Raw genomic sequence first — 6,000 nt, 5'->3', positions numbered from 1 at the left:
CCCAGGCTCCTTGCCAGGGTGTCCGAAGGGAGGGGTGGGACTGGTCTGTCTCTGGTTGGTTTCAGCTCCCGGTTGTCTACTTCATGAAGGCCTGGCTATAGACCTCTTCCTAGAGTCTGTGCGCCGTACCTCCTGGGAGCACCTCGGTCTCCAGCCGCCCAGTCGTGGGGGCCGCGGGCGGTCGCCGGCGGGCGGGCAGGCAGTCTCTAGCCGCCCAGTCGTGCGGGCAGTGGGTGGGCGGTTGGTCGCCGGCGGGCGGGCGATCTCTAGCCGCCCAGTCGCGAGGGCCTGGCCTCTAGTCCCCTGGCTTCTCCTGCTTGCCCGGCCTTCCCCTGTGTGATGCCTCTCAGCAGTTCAAACGGTACTCTGGGCCTGCGGTTTGCTGGGTGTGGAGGGTGGCTATTGGGAATCAGCACCCTATTGTTTTGATTTTTTCCACTTGCCCCTCTCCCAGAGCCGGCAAGACAGGTTTTGTTTTCGCCGCTGATTGGAGGGGGAGTTGGAGGTCAGGTGTCTCTACCTTTCCCCGCATCTTTATGCAGGCTCGTTCTTATAATCCCTCCCCCGGAAAGCCTGGGAAAGATTTTATGCAAATTCCCCGCTGTATGGGAGATGGGCTGAGTAACACACACCTGTTTTATTGTTGCAATCTGTCGGAAACTGGCGGTGGTGACGTCAGCTCTCCAAGATTGTGGCCGCTGTCTTCCTTGGTGGACTTTCCGTTGTGGGGGATAGAACTGGACCGCTTCCTTCCCCATCTCAAACCCCGAACTCAGCCCGGAGCTCAGTGAGGGCACAGCCGGCAGGACTTCACAGAATCCGTAGCACTGTTTCTCTCTGCTTGCTGGTCGCTTCTCTGCGGCGCCCAGCCATCTGTAGCCGTGGGGCAGGCCGCGTGGCGAGCGGTGGGTCAGTCAGCCTGGATCTCCGGTCGCACAGTTGGCTCGCGTTTGAGATTCAATAACCTGTCCTCGGTGATGGAAATCCTTCCTCTAGGTTTCAGTGCACCCCGATTTTGCTGTAAATTCCTGACAAGATAGCTTTTTGTCATTCTAACTCGTTATTCACCTGTGCAGTGTCGCGGTACACGGGGTGTGATGCACTCTATTCGCGGCCATCTTGGAATCCCCTCCCATCTTTTTTTTTTTGAAGGACCAAAGAAAGGCAATTTGGACAGTGCCCATATCTGACAAGTTGAAAATATAAATTGATTCCAAAAGGTTTACATAAAATCATAGATTATAGCTTGATGATCAATAAAGTGAAGCAGTGTGTTTGCTCTGAGCCTGCCTTAGGAGGAATCAGCTTCCTGGTCTGCTCTTTTTCTAATATTCCTCAGTACCCCTACATTACCACCCATGCCAGTCTTAGTGTTCTCTTTCCTGTGTCTGATACCTACCTCCACGGTTTGCCAAGCCCACAAAATCACACTTCTGTACCATTGCTCATGGTGCCTAACCTAGAATACGTCCTACTATGTTTTATCAACTCCAAATATTATCTTCTCTTTGAAGACCTGAGTCTCCTCTATGAAGCATTTGTGTACCATTACTTACTTACTAACTGTGGCATTTGCCTTTAAGTAATTACCAGATTTTGCAGTTGAACATCTCAAACTTCAAGTTCCAAATATGCCACTTACTGGCTCTATCATCCTGGATAAGTTCATTAACTCCTCAGAACCTTGATTTTCTCCTAGATACAGTGAGTGTAAAAATATTTAACCCACCTCTTACTTATAGTTTTTATCAGGATTATGTGTACTTAAAAGTATTTAAGACTGGGGGCTGGGGTTGTGGCTCAAAGGTAAAGGGCTCGCCTAGCATGCATGAGGCCTTGGGTTTAATCCTCAGCACCACATGAAAATAAAACGAATGTATTGCGTCCACCTACAACTAAAAAATTTTAATGTTAAAAATTTTTGAAAAAAAAATTTATAAATGTAAAAAGGTATGCAAATATAAGGTGTAAAGAATCACCTACAATCTAGAGTCACTCAGCAAAGAGAAAGGAACAAAGCTCTCTCCCTCTTGCTTTGGGAGTCATTCAGAAGGAATAAAGAGAGGACTAATTGTTTTCCTTTTGTTTTTCAATGGATAGGGTCTGGCAGGCAGTGGGCTCCAGCCTTCCACCAAGAATAGCAAATAGGCTGTGTCATAGTGCTAATGCTAATGGATTATAAATGCCCGCTAGAACACTGTGCTTTTGAGTCTGAGGACCCATCTGGTTAGAGAGGGCAGACTGCTGACATCAGTTAGTAATGGGTGCATAAGCATAAGAAAGAAAAATGGCAGAGCAAAATGCCTCATGTCTGTTTTTCTGCCTTCAACTTTGGGATCCCATCATAGGAGAGCAGCCACTATTGACCTTGTGATTTTTTTTCCCCAATTTTCTGTCTCTGTTAGCCTGACTGTGTCTTAAATATGATCTGAGTTTAATTTGTTCCTTTGGGTGTCTGACTAGAAATATAGGCCACCCTTGGGGAATTCATTTCAATGGACACACTTTATAGTCCTGTCAACAATTATCTATTCTTACAATGTATGGGACATTTTTGTGCTGGGGGCTTGGGAAAATCAATAGCATTTATTGAATATCTCCTACATGCCAGGCACTGTAGCAAGCATCCCATGAATTGTTTTTCTGTTATTGTTGTTTGTTGTTGTTTTCCATCCTTAAAAACCTCTACAAAGCAGGTACTATTCTCTCCATTTACCAGTGAGGAACAAATGATAAAAGTCAAATATGGCACCATTAGAAATGCAGAGTTCTTTTCACTACAGTATAATGTCCCAACTTCAAAGAGTCTATGACTGTGCTATACTCATATCTCCTCTGCAAACTAAGAGCAGTTTATTGATGGTTCAGTGAGCTTATGTCCAGTTTCCCTCCCTGCTGATACTGGAGCACTCCCACACTATATGCAGACCTTCCATTTAAAAGGCGTGGTGATCTTTCTGTTGTTTTCACATAGAAGAGAGAGACTGCTAACCCAGCCCTGGGACCTTTGAAAGATTGCCTGCTGATCTAAATTTATACTGCAGGAACTGCTAGCAGTTATTTTATTTACAGCATTCTAGATCTCAGTCTCCTTAGTTACATTACCCCCAATTAAACTCATGTATGCTCACAAAGCATGATTACATGATTTAATGACAGAGCATTTTGAATTAATTATATGCCAAAGTTTCATAAGATATTCTAGGTGCCTCACTAAAATTGGTGCTGCTTTTTATAGATTCACAAATGGGGGTGACAATGTTATTGAAGTTCTGTTTCCAAGAATTATCCCCTAATGAAGGTGAAATCTATGTGCTTCCATACATATGTTCCTAAGATTTCATGATTTAACATTCACCTACTTGATCTCAGTAAGCATTTAACTTAAAAGAGAACTTTGCCTGTCTCTACCTCATGAAGTTGAGTAGGCTGAATAAATTAAGGCACAAACATTTACTAATTACTTTCCCTTTGCTGGTTATTTGTGATGGATGGGATTAAAGATATGTCCTCATTCCATAATAAGAACAACTATATTTGAGTCAGGGGTGTTGTTAAGGCTTCCAAAAAATAGAAGAATTTATATTTTAGCTGGAGTTAACTCCATGGTGCAGTCATGAAAAAAGTGCTCAGCTCTACCTGAGGCAAATAAGATTACCATGACTTCTAAGGCTCCAAGTGGATCCTGGAAGTATAATTTTATGTCCACATTTTATTATATTTTAATTCTGAAGTGTGTTTCTCTCCTAAGGCTGGAAAGACAGCCCTACTTCTTTTATTCTCTCCCCTCCAGCCCATTTCTGGAGTCTAAACCTGTGTCTTAGTCTCTACAACCCTCATGTTGCCCACCCCTACTCCCCTACTCAACCTTTCCAGTCTCCACCCTCCACCTATCCTCTCTTCCCCCCCACACACAAAAAAAAACACTGACATTTGACCTTCCTGTGTCATAGCCCCACCATAAAAACTCATCTGTCCTATATCCCATTCTTTCAGGCTTCTTCTCACAAACAGAAAATCTGTTCAATAAGTTAATGCTAGGTATAGATGGTTGATACCTAGATCAATGTGTTACATTTAAGCAAAATCTTTTTTTTTTAAATCCATGGATTGACTATGTACAAAGCCCAATGCTTGTGGCTAAAAGAAAGCAAAGATGAATGATAAGTAATCTTGCCCTTCTCTTTTATTTCTAGTTGGGAGTAACAAAAATGATATCATACAATGTGATCATCCACTCAGACTTGACTTCAAATGAATTTAATATTCTAAACAAATTTGCATTGAAAGAAAACCTCTCAAATACTAGTGGGGTTATCTGGAAAAAAATATGCTGATGATTCTGAACATAAATTCCAAAAGAGGTAGCTGCTTTAGTTCAAAAAATACAGACTTTGGCACATCTGGATAGAAATGAACTCAAATCTTAATTTTCTTGGATGATTAGTACTAGGTGACTCAGAAAACATTCCTAAGTCTCAGATTTCTCATTCCATAAAAGGAATAAAATTACTAACTCATAGATTAAACATTCAAGATTAAATTGCAGATAGAAGCTTCTCGATGCCTTTTCTTCTTCCCCAAATATTTAAAGCAAGGCTGCATCTTAAATAAGTATAAAGTTTCCCAAGAGAAAACCCTCTTTTCCCATGATTACTGCCTCATAAGTTTGTCTGAACAATTTCTAAAAAGCCACATGTCTTTGTAGTAACAATTCCTACAGCTGGCCAAAGACATGTGTGTTGACAAAATGACACTTAAGTGTACATACAAAAAAAAAATCATTGATTGATCTGAAAGTTCCCCAAGGAGAAGACAGCAGAAATTCTTTGAGACCCTGAATATCAGGATTGGATAGTGGAAATATAAAACCAAGCCCACATTCTAGCTGTCCCCTGGTTGCATCTGGGTATGGGCAGTCCTCTGTTTTCAAACAAGAACCACACTCTCATGATCAGGTGGGTGTAGTCCATGCTTCTGCTAAGTGAAGACTTGAGAGTTTTTGGATACACTCTCAATGACTATGTAAGGACTAATAGCTTTTAAAAATTTAAAGGGGGAGGGAAGAGCAGGGGGACTGCTTTTCCAAGGCATTCTAGGGCACCGTCCTCTTGTGTTGTAGTGCTGTTTGGAGACTTTGTCAGTGATGGATGGAATCTCTTTGAATTCTGTTTCAGACCCTTAGAATTCTGGAGCAAGTGGCTGAAAATTCTCCAGTCTCAGTTTCTAACTTGGGAGAATAATAACTTCATAGAACTGATAGGAGAAATGACAGCATGATTAGGTGTTTCATTAGCAGGCATAATGAACCTGTTTAAAGTGGGAAGTACAGCACATAATAAGTGCTCAGAAAACTCTACTTTCCTGCTTTCATTTCGCCCTAGTCAAATTCAAGATTCAAGATCAAAACTTCTAGATAACAGGAAATTGACCAGAAAATAAACAATTCAACAAAATATGGCTGATTTCCTGATTCCTTCTGATAGAGCCTAACATGACTTACTCCCTGTTTTATTTAAACTCTGTGCATATGTCCACTTCCTAGAGACATCTTACCTGCCCATTAAGATAGTTCTAATCCAATCTTACCTGCCCACTATCTAATCTAGCTCTACTCCAATCCACTCCTTATTTCATTACCCTGGTTTTTTTTTTATCCATGGCAGTTATAACTACCCAAAATTAATTTGTGCATGCATTTGTCTGTTTCTTATTTTCTTTCACAAATATGTGGGCTCCATAATGGCAAATGCTTTGCAGATCTTGTTCTCTACTGTTCTCCCAGCATAACATTTGTAATAGTATATGGATATGTTTGGCAGATACTCAGTGGGAATATAACTAAAGGAAATTAAACCACTGTTTACCATTATTGGTAGTGAACTGATCAATATTGTCAAGCTAAAATATACCTATCTCCTAACATAGTTACATGTCTGTGTGTGATGAGAACATTTAAGATGTACTCTAATAGCAAATTTCATGTATACAGTACAGTAT

The sequence above is a fragment of the Marmota marmota genome, unplaced genomic scaffold (genome assembly GCF_001458135.2).
Source record: "Marmota marmota marmota unplaced genomic scaffold, marMar, whole genome shotgun sequence".
In the NCBI taxonomy this organism is placed as follows: domain Eukaryota; kingdom Metazoa; phylum Chordata; class Mammalia; order Rodentia; family Sciuridae; genus Marmota; species Marmota marmota.
This window is presented reverse-complemented; position numbering follows the sequence as displayed.